General features: G+C 27.7%; 1 protein-coding gene across 2 annotated transcripts in view; it reads left to right on the plus strand.

The window, feature by feature from the left end:
- The window catches only part of LOC147806633 (uncharacterized), a 35,908-nt gene that overhangs the window by 14,475 nt on the left and 1,444 nt on the right, over window positions 1-19,989 (plus strand). The window lies entirely within an intron of this gene.

Raw genomic sequence — 19,989 nt, forward strand, 5'->3', positions numbered from 1 at the left:
TTTAAACGAAACTAAATTTAGTACCACACGCGGTGGTACAAAAATGATTTAAAAATGGATGTACAAATTGCGAAAAAGTATTCTCTAGAAGTTAAAAATAATTAGAATAAGATATGTTAAGGCTGAAATCAAAAGAAAACATTAAACCCGCTAGTAAGGAGACAAACAAAATATACTCACAAATTGGTATTTGTTGAAGACATATTTGGCAGAACAAATTAAGGAAATAAATAAAATTAAACACTAAGCAACAAGTGCTATCTCATCTATATCATTATGTAGTAATTAAAAACATTTCTCCTGCAAAGTCTCTCGGATTGAAACCGATCAAAAAAAAGTTATACTTCTCACTCAAAAAGCACAACGTTCCATCCAATCTCTATGAAGAGAAAAAATCAATTGCTTGGGGAATGAAGCCCCCTCACATAGCTTCACCACTTTTTAACCCCATCGGCATCTCAAAAGAACCGGCTAGAAAATTCTTTACAAAGGTTGCCCCTTTTTATCAGAAAGGTCATCACATCTCTCCATCACCCAGGTGGTGTCCGTGTGTGTCTCTGCATTCCTTCGGCTGGTGGTTTTCATGGTGCACCCTGACCTAGATGTCTCTGCCTTCCCTTAGATGATAGGGTGTTGGAAGCATACATAAGTTGTGCTCGTTACATTAAAAGTGTTCTATGGAGCTTGCAAGATTGATCAAATAAAAGGTGTTACAATTAAGTGGTAACATTTTCCTTCTTTTTAAGGAAAAAAAATGAATAAAATAAATTTTCATTCTACCATGACTTCCAGTAAAAAAAAAATTATCAAACACAAACATATAGATCCTTGAGTATCCTAAATAAATCACATATAATTATAAATGTATAAAATCACAACCATGAATATGTCGTCGCCTGTAAAATTTTGTCATCTCCTGTAAAATTTGTCAACTCACTCTCTCTCTAAAATAATTAAGCAATTCTCTACTAACGTAGAGCAAAAAAAAAAAAAAAAAAATACTATTTACACTTCAATATCTACTCATACTGTTAACACATATTGTCTTTAGTATCAAACATCCTCAACTTATTATTACAAATATATGACCACAAATTTTTATCACCAGAGTCAGCACAATTTTTTATCATATATTTGTAGTTTAATATCTTATAATCCCACTCTGGTGTTGATAAAACAATATAAAAAAGTTTTATTTGACATATCTTTTCTAATTTGCAAATATGATAATGATTTAATTCTATCTCTCTCATACATATATATATTTTTTTAAATTTCATTTCAATTTGCCTTATTAATTTGGCTTAATCAAATTTATGCATCTTCATCTTATCACATTATGTAATCCCTATCAGATCTTAATTCATGTAGTAGCCTTGATAATTCTACCAAGAGTTTAATACAATAATAAAGTAAAAATTTTATATTAAGTAATAAGAAAATATATATAGTACTATACAAAATTAAAAATTTAGTGAACTTTGAACAGGATTTTTCCTATTCAATGAAATTTGAACCAGCCATAAATCACTGAATCTTATTTAGAGGCCTCAAAATATTGGAAAAATGCAATTCAAAAGAGTAAGAACCAAAATAATATTTATAAACTTAAACCATTTGCATTTTTACCAGAATATCAAACCCATTGTCATTATCATCAAACTCAACAGATTTAGTATAATCTTACTCATTAGTATTCTGTACTCAAATCATGTTCATTTACATTTGTCTCCTTATCCAGTTCTTTTCTTAACAATTTTTTCTTAAAAATTTTACTCACATGAAATTTTTTGAACAAATCTCTCTGTTCATCCTTAATATGTATTAGGTAATTGTTATTTCTAAACTTTTTTGTGATCACAAATGGACCTTCATATTTGGGTTCTAAGGAATTAACATCTGTATTTATTTTTAAATAAACCAGATCCTTACACTCATAATTAGGAGTTGGTCTACCCTTTATGTATTTCTTATGTAGTTCAAAATATTTATTCTCATTAAGGCTCACTATTTCCCTGGTCTCTGCAATATGTTCTCTTAATTTTTTGATGTAGTTAGATGGGTTTTCTTCATTGTTGACATTAACATTTACATTTAATGGGATATTTAAATTTCTACCAAAAAATAATTCTGCAGGAGTATATCCTATTACCACATTTATTGAAGAATTATAATGCAATTTGAAAAATAAAAGGTTTTTTAGTCCATTCCTAACTATTGTTACACATTGAAGCTATTGATTCTTTTAAAATTCTATGAGATCTCTCCAGTAAACCATTAGACAAAGGGTAATAAAATGAAGTCTTTCTGTGTTCAATGTTTAAGGATTTTAAAAAGTTTACAAACTCATCAGAAGTGAGATTAGTGCAGTTGTCACTAATTATTGCCTGAGCCAAAACAAATTTCGAAAAATTGTCATTTAAGCTACTAATTATGTTAGATGATTTTATATTTGCTAATGGTATGGCTTTTAAATATCTTGAATAATTATCAATAATTGTTAAAATAAAAAATTTGTTGTCAATAGACCTAGGCAATTTTCCTACAATATCAATTGACAATCTTTGTCCCACACTGAGATCACTTTTCTCAATAAATTTAGTTTCTGTAATTTTTGGTTTAGGTTTATTTGCCAGACAAGCATCACATGATTCCACAAAATTTTGTGTATCAGCTAACATGCCATACCAGGAATAATTTCTCTTTATTAAATTGTATGTTTTAAAAGTAGCAAAATGTGAAGCATGAGCTGCCTTTAGAACTTCACCTCTAAGAGATTCAGGTATAAAAATTCTACTAATAGTCTTATGAGGATGTTTAGGAGGTTTAATTCTTATCATAAGAATTCCTTTATCATTTACAAAAAAAAATTTTGAAGTGAATTTGTCACTGATCTTAAGTTTTTCTAATATTTCTTTAGTCTTGTTACAATTTTGTTGAAATTTAATTATATTCTCAGTTTTAAGATTTTCATTCACCTCAAATATATTTACATTATTAACAACAACATCAGTAATGGGTACTCTGGATAGATAATCAGCAGGATTTTTTAAATCTTCTATATGCTTAATTTGATAATTAAATTCACGTAAATACATAAGCCACCTACTCACAATCTCTGGTTGTTTTTGCAAATTAATATGAAAAGTTAATGCTTTTGCTTCAGTTAAAATAATGAATTCTTTACCATAAAGATGTTGATGGAAATGTTTAACCGAATCAACAATAGCTAAAAGTTCTCACCTAATTGATGGATATTTGGATTCTGCAAAAGTTAGTTGTCTGAAGTAAAACTCAATTGGTCCAAAATTTTCCTCAATTCTTTGCATTAAAATACCACATAAAGAATTATTAGAAGCATCAGTAACAATATAAAATTTTTCATTTTCCTCAATATTTTTTAAAGTAGGTGTAAGCAGTAATTGCTCTGATATAAATTTAAAAGCATTTTGGCATTCTTCATTCCAATTGTATTCAACATTTTTTTTAGTTAAATTTACTATTGGTTTAACAATGTCAGCAAAATTATAAATTAAATGACGAAAATAATTAATCATGCCTAAAAAGGTTTGTACTTGCTTGACATCTTTAGAAATAGGAAAGTTTTCAATCTTTTTTACATTATCCGGGGCTGGGGAAAAACCATTGGCATGAAGTTTAAAACCTAAATAAACTATTTCAGATTTACATATTTGTATTTTTGCAGTGTCTAAAGTTAAGTTAAATTTTTTAAGTCTTTCAAATACTTTTAACAATACATTTATCATCTCTTCTATAGAATTAGCAGCAGTAACTATGTCATCTAAAAAAAATTGTACATTAGGCCCTTTTATATCATCTAAACATTTTGAAATTAAATTATGGAAATATGCAGTGCTGTTACAAGATCCAAAAGGAAGACGAGTGGGTTGAAAATTTCCAATCTCACAACAAAATGCCAATTTGGCCCTATCCTGTTTTTTTAATTGCAGCTGAAAAAATGCACTCTTTAAATCTAAAACCATGTAGAATGCTTTGCCAGAAATGTCGTGTAAAATGTCATTGATCTTAGGTAAACAAAATTTAAAAGTCTCAGTTACAGAATTTAGTAAGCGATAGTCAATGACCATGTGGAATTTTTGCAAGTTTGGATCATTTGCAAAAGGTTTCTTCTTGAAAACAATAATTTGAAGATGATGGTTCAATAATGTCTGCTTCTAATAAATTTTGAATATCTTTTTTAGCAAATGATTTGGCAATATTAGGAATTGGATACGGTTTAGTCTGAATAGGAAACTGGTGTAATAATTTAAATTCGGGAATAACAGCATTTGTCAAGCCTAGAGTTGCATAAGATTTTGAGAAAATCTCAGCATTATTCATTAAAAATTTTGCATCTTGTCTGCATCATCCTTATTCCAATGTTTTAAGTCAAAATCACTGGTATTAATTTCTATTTTTCTAAGTTCATGAATCTTTTCTAAATTTAAATTATTTATTTGTAAATGCTCATCTTCTGTCGGTATCATAATATCATTTTCCTCAATTTTGAATACTTTACCAATTTTTGTTCCTTTATTTATAATTATTTTTTTGTGAGTATTATTCTCATAGTTGCAAAATTTTTATTATTACAAATGTGGCAAGTAATATTGTGATTTTGAACTCTATTGGATTGGGCAATGTTGTTAACTGACTTTACTTTAGATAATTCTTCAATTTTTTGAGTTAACTGTTCAATTTTCTTATTACTCTCAACCTGGCTTTTTAATAACATCTCCAATTCCGATGATTTGGTTAAGTTTCTTAAGTGAGTCTCATTTACAGATAGTGCATTCTCAATATCTCTGACTATCCTACCTTTTTCTTTGAATTTAGTAGCCCCCTCTTCATTACCTCAACTCTAATATCTGGTCTCATACTGTCCAAAAGTTTTTGTGATTTCATTTCATGGCTAGTTTTAAAGTTTCTTCATTACTGTTTTCATTTATTTCCAAATAATCGCTTGTTGTTCTTTATATCTTAAATTTTTTATGCTTTGATTTGGGCCCTGTACTAATGTATTGAACTTATTCTGTAATTCTGGATAACTTAATTTCTTCGAAAATTTGTCTTTCAGCAATTTTACTATATTCTCATATTTATTTTCCCCATTAATTTTAGCTTCGCTAACAACCCTTAAAGCATCTCCTGCAAGATTCAACTTTAAAATGAGGCATTTTTTTCTATTATCCCACTTCTCTAACTCTGATATTTGTTCAAGGTTATTAATAAAAAATTTAAGATTATCTTGCTTACTACCACTAAAGGTTTGCAGAGACCCAGCTAACGAGTAATTTGATTTTGCCATACTCAGCAATATTATTTAAATATCACAGAATTAATTATGTTTACACCTTAAAATATTTTACTAATAGCAATAGGTATATAATTAGAGTTATATACTGGAGCATTATTAGGATGTATATAACAATTGATTAAAATACCATAATTTCTTCAGAAATTATATTGCAAAAACACTTGTTAAAATTACATATTAATACTTTCAGAAATTCTCTTAAAATTTTTACTTTGTCTACAATCAAAATAAAACATTGTGAATATCAGAAAAAAATATCAGTAATATAAAATTTTCAGAGAGAGAGCGAGAAGAAAACAATCAAATCAATAATTTATTTCAACATATTTTTGTGAAATATGCACTTAGTATTTAAAAAATTATAATCTTTCAGCCATGAGTTAATTTTAAAATTAATGCCAAAATTCTAGAGAATTGAAAGAAAAATAATTAACTCCAGATTCGAAAACCACGCGGCACCAAATAATAAAGTTATACTTTGTGTTGATCATAAAGCTGATCATAAAGCTTAAATTGGTGTGTTAAAATAATTAGCACCTAAAAATAGCAGTATTAAAAGTTAAATATAATGAATAAAATATTAATATTCTACCACATGGTACCCTACAAATATTTAAACGAAACTAAATTTAGTACCACACGCGGTGGTACAAAAATGATTTAAAAGTGGATGTACAAATTGCGAAAAAGTATTCTCTAGAAGTTAAAAATAATTAGAATAAGATATGTTAAGGCTGAAATCAAAAGAAAACATTAAACCCGCTAGTAAGGAGACAAACAAAATATACTCACAAATTGGTATTTGTTGAAGACATATTTGGCAGAACAAATTAAGGAAATAAATAAAATTAAACACTAAGCAACAAGTGCTATCCCATCTCCATCATTATGTAGTAATTAAAAACATTTCACCTGCATAGTCTCTCAGATTGAAACCGATCAAAAAACACTACCTATTAGTTGTAACACTACCTATTATTTTTCAGCCATTTTTGCATTTCATTTAATTGGTAATTAATTTAAATAATGTGTAATAAAAAGGAGTTCGGAACCATCAGTTGAAATTGTTTGCGGAACATATATAGTAAATCGAAATGTCGGTCCCTCGAAGGTTCACTATAGCGTGTTTTGACTATATATATGTGTGTGTCATTCTCATGAAAACTCATTTTCATTTCATAAAATCCTCAAAAACCAAAGTGAAAGAACATTTCTAAAACTTTTTATGAATAGATATATGTTATGGCATTATAAGAAAAATATATATCCCTTAAATTATACTTAATATTGAAATAAATTAATTAATTTCACTGTTTAAAAAATGAGGGAATGATATTTTATTTGAATGCATATTTTTATTTAACTTCAAAAATTACAGCTATCTCAAGCTTGAATGTGAAAATATACTAAGCATATTTAATAGATATTATAATTTAGTTTTAAAATTTTAATAGTTTTTTGAATGTTCGGGAATTAGAATTAGCTGCCACGATTGTGACATGGAATGGGTGGTAGAATTCTTCTTTTGATGTCTGTTTTCATGTCCCTGTGTACATCTTTTGGCTATTTGTACAGGGTATCCACGCACCTAGAAAGTCATGAATTTTGGTATTGAACAAAATTTGTCATGAAATGTCATGATTTTAACTATTTTTCTTTAAAAAAGTCATGGAAAGTCATGAATTTAGGTCGCCAAAAAATCTAATTATTAAACTGGAATTTACCCCTTCCCTAATTTCTTGGTGTTCCGAATATCTGAATTTGTAACAAACTCCCCACTCATAGTCATATTTTATTAAAATGTAAAATGTTTTTATCATGTTCTTTAAAAATTGTGTTCTTTCAAAAAATGAAGGGGGAAAGAAAAAAAACGTCATTTCTAGAGCAAATTATCTAACTTTGTGATTTCAGAATTTTTATTATTTATTTTTTTATTTTATCAATTTGAAATTCTAGCTGAAGCAAGCCAGTGATTGGTGAATTATTTTTATTCCGAAATGAGAACAGAAAAATCAGAAGTATTTCTTTCCTGTCCTTTGAACAAGAAAAGTATCTCTAAAATATAATTCTGCGGAAAAAAGAAAAAAAATTACTTTTGAGCTATTTTATTGCTTCAAATCTTTATTTTCTCTGTTTTTTAAATTAAAAATTTATAAATATGAAGATGCAGAGTGTAACAGTATTGGTTACACCTATAATTTCAGCTAATGATGCTTTTTTAAATTTACTGTTGTGTTTTTGTCAGAGAAAATAGTAACTTTGTTAAGTCATGAAAAATTCTTGGAATTAGTCATGATTTTGAAAATCTAAAATGTAGCAGACACTCTGTTTGTATTTCCCTACAATTCTTGAAAACATTGCATCAATTGTTAGTACATTTTTTAAATGCAAGGTCTTTACTTCTCCTGGGTATAAAATTTGTTTATACTCAACTAACACTTAATCTCCTATTTTGAACACCTCTGTATTTTGGTTTTTTGTCAGCAGAGATTACAGACCCAAATTCATATGCAGTTCCCAAATTTTAATGATCATACAAAATTGATGCGTCACAGGCAAAACATAAGAGAGAGTAAATTCAATGTGTTAATCCTTGAACTGTATGTAACTTGATGAATTTTCATGGTGCCAATGAATGGTTTTATTTCTCCCTTGAATTATTTATCACATTTTTTTTATATCTTCAAATAAAGTTAATAAGCAATATTCTTTTGATACAGAAACAAGTATCTGCTGTTCTTTTAATAACAGCTCCGATTCTGTCGGGAGCTCCTTTTCCGTGTCCGGATTCCCGATTGATACAATTAAAGTTTAGAATGCCGGTAGTAAGCTGTTTTATATGTTGTGATATCAGATGAAACTTTTTTCTGTTTCTATATTTTGCTGATGGCCCATCACTTACCATAGGAAGATGTTTTACTTCATTTGTACTCCACTTGAAAATTAGCTCACTTTTTGTACTTGGCAACTTCTTCCTCATCATCATACTCTCGATTGATCGTAATTTTATCTTTACTACTAGGGCATTTCCGGAACAAACAATCGTCACAGTGGGAATCACAATTAAAGTTTAAAATGCTAGTAGTAAGCTATTTTATATGTTGTGATATCAGATGAAACATTTTTCTGTTTCTATATTTTGCTGATGGCCCGTCACTTACCATAGGAACATGTTTTACTTCATTTGTACTCCACTTGAAAATTGATTCACATTTTGTACTTGACAACTTCCTCATCATCATCATCGTACTCTTTATTTTATCTTTACTACTAGGACATTTCCTGAACAAACAATCATCACAGTGGTTATTGCTTTTATGAAGCATGCTGATGACTCAGTAATATTAATCTCATAAAGTTTTGAGATAACCATTTCCATATTAGCATGCACTATACATTTACATGTATCTCTATCATTAATTGTTGTTTGTTTTACCCAAAACAGGCGCATTCAACAAAAAGTTGGACAAATGATTCGACAGTTTGGGTTTCACTTAAACATTTTTATGTAGATTTCTTAGTGTATCATGAAGCACTCTTGTTTGCTTCTTTATCTTGTGATGCATTCCTTTTTACCTGAGCACATTATTTTTTTTTAAAATTTTGATTCAAGCCATTCTTTGTTTTCTATATTTCAGAAATTGCTTCAAAAAGCACAATGCTCTATACTTTTTTCAGAATTTTTCCACTTAAAAGTCTATGAAATAACTTTTTTCTCTGAGTTTTTGCTAAAGTTTTAAAATTAGTTCCTCCTTGCAAACAAAGTGCTTCACCAAAAACCAATTGTTTGCAAACTGATGGTGATACTCCTTCCTCAGAAATTTATTTACACGACTTCTTAGTGTCATTCTGTTTTGGTCTCGATTCTTAGTTCTGTATAATCGCTTTTTCTAACGTTCAGTTCAAGTTTTTTTAACAGATACTTCAAGTTCATTGTGGTGTGCCTCAGCAACCACCTAGTCCCCTCTTCTGAAACGAACTGAAGTGAGGAAAACCCAGTCGGTTACACTGATTGGAAATCAGGGGTCTGTCCAGTGTATATTTACTACCGTTTAGCGGTACCTTCATAAATTCAACTTTAGGAAAAACGGTAGTTTCACAAAATACTTTTAATAAATCAAGTTCTTGTGCAAACCTCGTTCAATTGCAATCTAGGGAAAAAAGGAGCTTTTTTGTCAGATGTCTTTTACGAAAAGGTAACACATGTTTGGTCAGATACTGCAATGTGGTAAACCTAACCGGTCGCTCATGCCACATCAAAGCAAGCTTTTTAATTTTAGCTCAGTTTTTTAAAATGAAGCAACGAGGGTCTCCCTTTGTAAACTTTACAAAAAGTCAAAATTCGAACATTATTAGTATAAACATTCGAACACTATTGTAAATTTATTAACAATTGAGGCAATTCTTAAACACTATTGTAAATTTATTTTAACAGACCTTTATTTTTTATGAAACATTTTTTTTTCTGTATGACCTAGTCGAAAATGTTCTCATGATGAAAATAACTTTCAGTCCTAGTACTGTTAATTGCATGTTTTTATTAAATTCAAGCTGAAATTTAACTATAGAAAATAATTCTTACGGAATTTTAAAATTGGGTGCAATTTTAAGCCCACAATTTTGCAATAACAAAATTATCCTTTTCATATGGAGAAAAATATACAGAAATTTACCTGTCATAAATGATTTTTATTTTATTTGATATTTTTTAAAATATTCTCGTATTTTACAATATTTTTGTGTTGAGTTTCTAATATAACTTTTAATTTTCACAAATTAAGTCTAAATTTTCACAAAATAGGTAGGGTGACCTGGGGTAATTCCTGATCAAAAAATACAAACATCTATTTTGTGAAAAAACTATTCAAGATGGAATTTTAATATTTACTGGAAGTTTGAGGCTATATGAGATGAGTCCTATGCTACCTTCTTTTGTTTGAAAATCTAATTAGAATTTAAAATTTTTAGTGATCTGGAATTACCCCTTCTTTTGATCATTTCTGGGGGTAATTCCTGATCACTTCTGGGGTAATTACTGATCACCAGTTTTTATAATGAAGGGGCTGTTTAAAAATAATTATACAGTGGTAATTAACAAATAAGACATCAATATCAGACAAATAAACCAAAGAGATATGTTTAAGTAGCTAATAAAACGATTTATTTAATAGCACGAATAAAGATTAACACTTTAAATTTTCCAAAAATCTTTGCATTCCGCCATACATTTTAGGCAAGCAGCCAACTCATTCTCATGTTCTGCTGGAATATAAGAAAGAGTTCCTGCATAGGTTACCTTTGCTAGATTTTTTAACTTCATTAAGTAAGAGTATAAAGTTAAGTAAGGCATGTCAACAGCTCTGACAGCAGCTTTCACACTGAAATTTTCATTTTCAATCATTAAAAGAAATTCACTAATTTTGCTTTCTAGAAGCTTAGTATTCTTCTTAGGCTTATAATTTCTTACACTATTTATATTAGGCTAATTTATGAACTTAAAAATTATGCTAACAATGTACACACATAAAATTAAGATAGAAGCAAGGTAAGACAAACCATCAATGGTGAAAATCAGAACACATTTGTCTTGTATACAGTTAAAAACAAATTTTGTGATTACAGTTAAAATATATTTTATAGTTGTTCCACTTAATAAATATGAACTGTTATTTAAGAAAAGACAATTAGCTATTTTTTATACTATTTATAAGAAGAAATAACAACGATCAGGAATTACCCCAGTGATCAATAATTACCCCATGTGTAGGGGGCAGCATTTGATATAGTTTCCTGTAATTAATTATAATGTTTACAGTAGATGTGAAACAATTAAACAAAAGCTTACACTATTTTAATATCAAAGAAAAAGAAAGTAACTCAAAATATTTATTATTAAGATAAGGAGGGGGATCTTTGCGGAAATGTGCGCATTATGAAACCCATCTTTGAAATGGAAAATACAGAAAGCAGTTTAAAAGGTACTTATTTTGTTAGATTAAACAAAAAACTATTACTATTAAGTAAATGTAGTTATACTTTAGTAAAATGTACAAGCATTCTTGTCCATGTCTCAAATTTAAAAAAAAAAATAATTTTTTTCAAATGAAATTTAAGTGATCATTATTTACCCCAGAAACTGAGTGATCGTGGATTACCCCGGGTCACCCTACCTCTCAAAAAAAAAAAACCCGGACAGACCCCTGGAAATCCCTCTCATGCTCACTTCCAAACTGACTCGCATGAAGGGAGGAGGACGCTTTCCTCAAACTGGATTATCTTAAAATTTTTTACAATGTAAGCTTTTTATTACCTGTTTTTATTATTCATTAAATTTACCCTAAACTTAAGCTTTTATTCTTTATTTCTTGTAATTAATGATTTAATAAAAAAATTTTTTAATCATTCCATTTAAAATATAGCATGTGACCTTAACCTTAATGCACACACGTGCTTATATTCATTAATCTTTTTTTTTTTTTTTTTTTTTTTTTCAAATTAGCTCTATTTTTAACTTTTTATACTGGAAAAATCAGGGAATTTTAAAGAAAAGCTGGAAATTTTTTCTTTGATAACTTTTTTAATTTCACTAATTTAAATTATTTACTAATTTAAATACTTAATTTAAATTATTTCATCCATCATACCCACTTTTTTTTAGACGGAAATGTATCTCCAAACAGTTGAAATATCATCAACTTAGCGATACTTTGCTTGCATCAAGATTTGCTCCATTACAGTTCTGTTAAACTAGAATGCAATGTAAAATTCTCCCACGGTTGCTAAACGAATGTAGAAACCTTTGACCGCTATGGGACTATGCAATTTAGGAAAGATTGTGGTGGAGGTGGAAGAAGGGATTAGGATATTAGCTTCTGTTTTTAAGTTCTTTCCTTGGGCTGTTCCATTTATGGCTTAAGTTTGTCCCAATGATTTCGTGGTGATTTTTTTCCATTTTGACAATGTTTTTGTATTTTTAACTTTATAAAATTCTCCAAAAATTAGTTGCTTATAATTTAATAATAATAGATTTTATATTGCACTCTTTTTCTGAAAGCTTTTGTATTCCCATTAAAAGAAATCTGTGAATTATTTTTCTCAGCAAACCAACCAATCACACATTTTTTTTTTACAATCGCTAACAGCAATGTTTATTGACAAATTGTTACAATTGTTGCATTAATGCTAATTTTTTCTATTTCATTTTAACCTTTTATAACAAATTTTAATTTTAAACAAAGGTTTTTTATAAGAACTAACTAATATTTAATTTTAATCTTTTGTTGGTCAATATATGATTTTTGATTCAAAATTTTGTACCAAAACATTAAAAAAATGAATAAAAAATCTTGCCAAATTGTTCAAATAAATTATTTTTTTCAAGATATATTAAAAAAAAATAACATTTTGAATAAAATATTTTATAATATAGACACTTTTCTTGCCTACACTTTATTAGAATAAAGAAACTAAAACCTGGAAATTTTAAGATTTTTATCTGGAAAGCCTGGAAAAATCAGGGAAATTTGAAATCTGATTTGAGTGGCCACCCTGTTCCTGTAATTAATGATTTAATAAAAAAAAATTTTAATCATTCCTTTTAAAATATAGCATGTGACCTTCACCTTAATGCACACACGTGTTTATATTCATTAATCTTTCTTTTTTTTTTTTTTTCAAATTTGCTCTATTTTTAACTTTTAAAACTAACTTTACTTGAATATAGATTATTATGCATAAAAATTCTTAATGTGTTTTGTTTACTTGAAGATCTTGGAAAATTATTATTCAATGATGTCTCATTTACATTTTACTCGATTCTGTTAGAGCTTGTTTTTTCACCCTGTAGTTACAGGGTGAAGTCTTTTGAAGTTTTTCTTCCATTGTTTCTTCTTCACCCTTAAATTTGACTGGTTATCTGGGGGGCAGGTTCCACTTATCCTTTTTTTTTCAGGTATTAATTTGCTCTTTCTTTTTTGAAATTATAAAGGAATCTGGATTTGATTTCATCCTTCTTTTTTGATCATATTATTTTCTCTTTAAGCAAGCTTCTTTTGTCTTTCCCATCAGGGGTCTGTTTTAAAGAAAATTTGGGTTCGTTAACAGACCCTTCACAAAATATCTTTTCATCAAAACGGACCCTTCACAAAATATTTTAACTTAAAAACGGACCCTTCACAAAATAATTTATCTTTTAATTGAACCCTTCACAAATTTGTTTATCTTCATTATTGTTTTGTTAAAACTTCTGTCAATTTTTTAAAAAAAATATTATAAATTTAAGAATTGTTTAAGTTTACTTAATGCGTAACACATTAGAAGTGATACATAACTAAGTTGTGTTATTTAAAGTATGTCAATTGAAATTATTAAAAATGTGAGTGATTTTGTTTCCATTATTCGTCCGAAATGAGTATTCTGCGTAGAAACTCCTTGGAAATAAAAAAAAGTCTCCAAGGAGTACTTGGAACTACTTAAATTTCCAATTTAGTCCTTAGAAACTCCTTAGATTATTGCGTTGCATAGATGAACTTACTAAGTCAGCTGATGAATTTGCTGTCCAAGCAGGGAAACGAAATGATATGACTTAGCTGTCAAAATCTAATAGTTTAAAAAGGAAAAAAAAAAGGGGGGGGGGAATGAATTGCAAGAGTTAGAAGAAAAAAATAACAGCAAATAATTTAAATTTTACATGTTACAAGTGAACTTAATGATTTACTGTGATTTTTTTTTTTGTATAAAATGCCATAGATTTTCTTAAGATTCAAATTTAAAAATATAAGATTGGTTGGTTTTTATGTTAATCTTTAACATCTGTACTATGTACTTTAACAAGATTTAATCAAATATTTGAAACTGGAAAATGTATTTATGTGTGAAAGTGATAACTACATTTATTTTAGTTTAACAAAGTCAAAATTTATTTCAAAAGGGGTAGAAAAAAATATCTTATGCAAAATAAACATTTTTGCGAGTTCTTTATAATAACTGCTTTTTAATTTTTAAAAAAAAAAAACTGTCTAGTTATCTTTTACACAAAGTTTTTAAATTTTGGACTCCTTGGATTTCTTCTGCTGATCTCTGTATGAACCCTGTATAGGACCAAATATTTGTTTGCTGCATCTCTAATTTCATAACAGCAATTGCTGCTTATTTTTGAAAATTTAATTTTTTTTAATTATAATTTTACAGTGTTGAGCATAATCTTGTATCTATTTACAATTTAAAAACTCCTTGTAAAGGTTTTTTGCAATAACCGGACCCGGAATTTGCTCAAATTCACAAAAACAGGACCCTGGTTGAGAGAATCTGACTTAACGCTTAATTTATATTCATAATTTTACAAAAACCGGACCTTTCACAAACCCCTGCCCATAGTTAAGTTGAAATATAGATTATTCTTAAAGCATGTGTTCTATATTTATGAAAATGCCTGAACTACAGCCTTTTTGAGCGGAGGACCTCATGCCAAAGTATTTAGACGTTCGATCTATGCGTTAAATTAATATTTCGCTGTACATCGATTTATCGCCCAGTCCTACCCAGCACATAGTAATCACAAATGATATATAAAATAGTCCGAGTATGTAGAAAATAGTTTAAAAGATTTCTTCATGATTATCCTGTAATTTGCAAAATTTTTCAATATTATGATAATTTTATCTACTTGATCATATGTTAGGTTTCTCAAGCCATTAAATGATTATTTAATGACCTTAGAATTAGACTTAATACTATCAGCATTGGCACAACAGCCCTTTGTGAGCCTGGGCCTTCCTCAGAAGCTTTTCCCATTCTGCCCTTCTCCCAGCAATTGATTTCCAGTTCTTTACTTTTACGATGGCAAAATCCTCATCCACACACATTCTTTCCATCTCTTTTTGGGCCTTTTATTGGAAGGGGTTGCATTAAAGACTCTTAGACTTGCTGTTCATTCTGGGCTCATTCTCACTGCATGCCTGGCCCATAGAGTTGAAATACTGGGTAGAGAGAGTAGAATAACCCCCGACCCGTGGACAAGATAAAGTCACGTGACTGTAGCCCAAACTTGCCGTTCACTGAGACCGCTTCGATTCCCGTCCATTCGTTTAGCATTGCGATCGTCTGATGCAATTAACTGTCTGTCTTTTTAATTCAGAAATAAGAATGGTACAAAAGTCCTGAGCATTTTGCTGCACGGAAAAGTTTTCTAGGGACTGTCCGATAACTTTTTACAAGAAAGGGCGACATTTTTTTTCACTTTTTCTATTTTAAAATTGATTTTAAAATTTTTCCGATACTCAGTCATGCTCTGATAATCATATTTTATTTGCTTTAATAATCAATTACGCTCGTTTTTGCTCACTTTTTTTGCATTTAACATAAGTTTTTATTGTTTCTTAAACTTTAAACTTATAATGTTTAAGTATATTTCAATATATATTCTATTTTTAGCTGAAATAGCTGCAAAGCTTTGTTGGCTTCCTTGGCGAGATACTTTAGCGCCAAGGAACAGTTGAGTAAACTTTCGGTTTTGTTTTAGTTCTCTTTAAATGTCGATATCATTTCTGTATATTCTGAAGATTTTGTATATCTTTACATCTTGATTACTAAAACCCAATATTTATCTTGTTCTAAAATGTTTCCTTTAAATATATATATTTAAATAAAAAATAAAGTACATAAGAAGTTGTGTTTTTTAAATTACATAGGAATGCTTAAAAACCAAATTATTTGTATATTCTTATATGTTTGATGAATAATTAAATTCTATGAAATATTTTTAGTATTTAAATATAAAATAGTGTATAGTAGTTTTAGTGTTAATTTTTAATAAAATTATATAATTCTGTTACTATACATAAAATGAATACAAATTATGTACTATTTAGAAAATAAATTAAGGTATATTTAATATAATCATTAAGTACTTGTTTATCTTCTTTTTATTTAAAAATAGTTGCTTTATTGGAAATACTTTATTTTACTAGTATATTAAAGCGTAGAATTAGTTTGATTTAGTGCAACAAATTTAGAAAACATAACATAGAAGTGGATAAGTTGTATAGGAGTAAATTAGTGCAGTAAATTAGCGCATGTTATGCATTGGTATGGAATAAACTGCTCAGACGGCCAAGGCTAACAGCTGGCTGTGGTGCAAAGATTTAGCATCGTGAACCTTTCTTGTAAAATTTCAACTGTTTTTACCTTTATCTAGATTGTATATATTTAATTTGCAGCTGGCTAAAAGATATAGTTTTAAATGCACTTACTATTTTTAAGAAAATTACATTTTTTATGGATGGGCATTGTAATTTTCTTAATGTCCATAAAATGATTATGGTTCTTTTATTTGTAAAGTAAAATATTTTTAACTGCTACTTTTTCAGATACTGGTTTTCTGCATAAAAATTATTAAATATACATTGACCTATAATAGTTGCATAAATTTACCTCATAAAAAGTTGCATAAATTGCAATTTCTATCACAAATAAAAGTAAGATATTTTAATTATAAGTTCGTCATTAGTTTCAATCTAAATTTAGTGCAAAGTAAAAATTCTAATTGCTTTCTCTTTTATTTAAGTATTTTTTGTTTAAATTTCGAAAACTTTTCTACTAGTCTCTTTGTGTGTACAATTTAAACTTCCTAGTAATTTATGGAATTAGATTGTACATGAAATACAAAGCAAAATTTCTAATTAAACTCTTTTATTATTTTCTTTGATTAGTTTAATGCTTTTAATCTTATATTTTTCTCTATTCGGAGCTGAAAACTTTTATATTAGAATAAATATTTTATTTCATATTTAGACAAATTGTTGAGTATTAAGTTAAAATGCAACAGCAGTTTATTTTTGAAAATATCTATTTTAAGTGTCAGGAAAAAAAGAAGTCAAAATTCTAAATTAATAATGTAAATAATCTTTATTGTATAAATAATTTAATGTATTCAATATATAAATAAAATTCTAAACGTAATTAAATTTAATCAAAAATATGTTTTCTAACTAATCTGTTCTACTAAAAACGGGTTTTATTTTCCCCGAAGCTATTTTTCCCGAAATTTGATATTACCTCTCGAGCAGTCTCTTGGTGAGCATAAATAAAAATGATAAAAGTGTTGCAACATTAACGTTATTTCTAAGCATCGAACTTTTTTCAGACAATCTGTTTAATTTTACAATTTGTTTTATCTAACAGTGAACTTTTAAAACGTAAGGATTAAATTAATTTTTTAAACGAACTTGTGTTTCATTAAAAAAGAAGGGCAACATTTTCAAATTCACATTTTAAGCCCTGGTAGATTTAAAAAAAATCCTGATTTCTGTATCGAAGTTATTATTTTTTTTTTAAAAAAATAACAATAGTTATTACAATATATATTAGTAATTTTTTTTTAAATAGGTCTTTGCAATAAAAACATTTAAAAAAAAATTTCTGAATATAGTAATAAATATAAGTGATGCAGAATATCGTTTTTTATTTTTATATAATGAATAAATTTTAAGGAATAGTGTTAAGGGTACAGACGAGAACTACTGAATTTTTTTAAATAAAGGCAGTACTTTAATTAAAAATTATTTGTTAAGAGAAAAAAAACTCATGTTTTAAAAACCCATTTAATAATATTAAAGAAATATGATTAACGAAAATATTTTTTTTCTCTCTTTCAAATGCTCCGATTATTTGCGCATCGGTAATATCGAAATAAAGCTATTTAAAAACTTAGTGCGCCAACATTTGTGATACTGCGCCAAGTATTGCACTCTTTCCATCACGTGATTGTAACTCTTTGCTTGCTATCTGTGGCGTGTCTTTTCGGAAGGAATAAAGCGGACTTGGTTCCTCTACCTACTATATCAACTCTATGGCCTGGCCCATCTCATTCTACTTAGTTTAATAGATTTAATGATATCATCACTATTAAAGATCTTATATATTCCAAAATTATATCTTTTTCTCCAGTTGTTGTTGTCGAGGATAGCGCCAAAGGTGGTTCATAGGACCTTCCTTTTGAAGGTTGATAATAACTTCTCTTCCCTTTTTGTTGAAGTCCATGTCTCTGAAGCATAAGTCAAAACTGACTTGATTAATTCCTTATAAAGTAAAATTTTCGTCTTCTTTTTATTAAGTGAGATTTCAATAATGATCTTAAACCTTAGAAGCTGCGATTATTCTTTTTCTGATTTCAGGATTAATGTCATTTTGATAGTTTATTTCTGATCCTAGATAAGTAAAAAATTTTACAGATTCAAGTTTAAAAAAATATATTTCAAACAATTTAGGATGGACTTAATACAATTTAGGATGGACTTAATACTATATGTTCTGTATTTTTTAATTCTATTTTTATTAAAAATAAGAAACACTAAGAAAAAAAAATTAGACAATACACTCATCTTGAATAATTAATGCTCTAGAATCATTCCCTCACTTTATACATTAGTGAGAGAATGACAAATTTAATAAAATTAAAAAATAAAAGATAGGCTTAATTGATATCTGAAATCAATCACATACAATTATTTTAATACAAGAAAGCAACTTATAATTATCCACTTTTGCAATAGAGTTATATTTTATTTTACTTTAAAACAGGGTTCATTGATTTAAATCATCTTGATTTAAATCACGATTTAAATCAAATGATTTTTTTTTTTAAAAATCATTGATTTAAATCAACAAATTATTTATGTATATATATATTGATATCAAAAGTTAAAAAACAGTGTTTTAAATAATTGATAATTTTGTTATTTTCTTTTCTTAGTTTTAAAATTTATTTTAGATAAATTGCTGCATTAATTAATTTTAGTTAACGAAATTTCTTTCTTGGTGTGTGTTAAATTCCAACACATTAGAAATTACGTTTTTAAAAATATTTTGATTCTTGAGATTAAAGTAAACATTTAATGCTATCTTAATATAAACTTGCATAGCTGTAGAAAGTAATTAATAAACATGATTTTTTTTCAAAAAAGAAAGTGCAAATAATGTTAATTAAAATTCTACCGTTAGATTGAAAAGGCATAGAATTATAATCTAAACTATATTTTATTGGTGGAAAATGTATATTTCTAAAGCTTGAGGTTATATTTAAAAAAAAATTCCCTTATTAAGCCAAAAATTGAAAGAAGAAAAAAAAAGGCTGATGAATTCAGATATTTTTTTCTTGCTATAGTGTAATTCTTCCCTTTCAAAGTCTATTTGAAGCAGTAGGGTTATTAACTGGTATTTTTTTTCTTATAATTTGTTTACAGTATCTTTTTCTTCATCAGATTTTCTATAAAGAAATTTTGTGGGAAAAAAATTCCAATGAGCACATAGATTTTTAAAAAAAAATTTTTAGCTTAACTCATCTATTTTGATATAGGATTTAAAATTAATATTTTAATATAAAAATATATAAATAAAATATTTATTTTTTGATGAATGACTACATTTATAAACACAATCTGATACATTGATTTTGTCATTTTAAAAATCATGAAAAAAAAAGAAATTACAATTTGAAATTAAAATTATGGTTTGCTAATTGAAACCTTGTTTTAAGTATAATTTATATTTTCTATTTCATCTAATCGTTAAATTTCAATCATGCATTTGTTTCAAAATGGTTGCTATGCATTCAAAACTATGTGTTATAATGAAAAATTATTTTAGTAAGTCAG

This window comes from Parasteatoda tepidariorum, chromosome 8 (assembly GCF_982258835.1).
Source record: "Parasteatoda tepidariorum strain Cologne lab strain chromosome 8, Ptep-v5.0, whole genome shotgun sequence".
NCBI classification, from domain to species: Eukaryota; Metazoa; Arthropoda; class Arachnida; order Araneae; family Theridiidae; genus Parasteatoda; species Parasteatoda tepidariorum.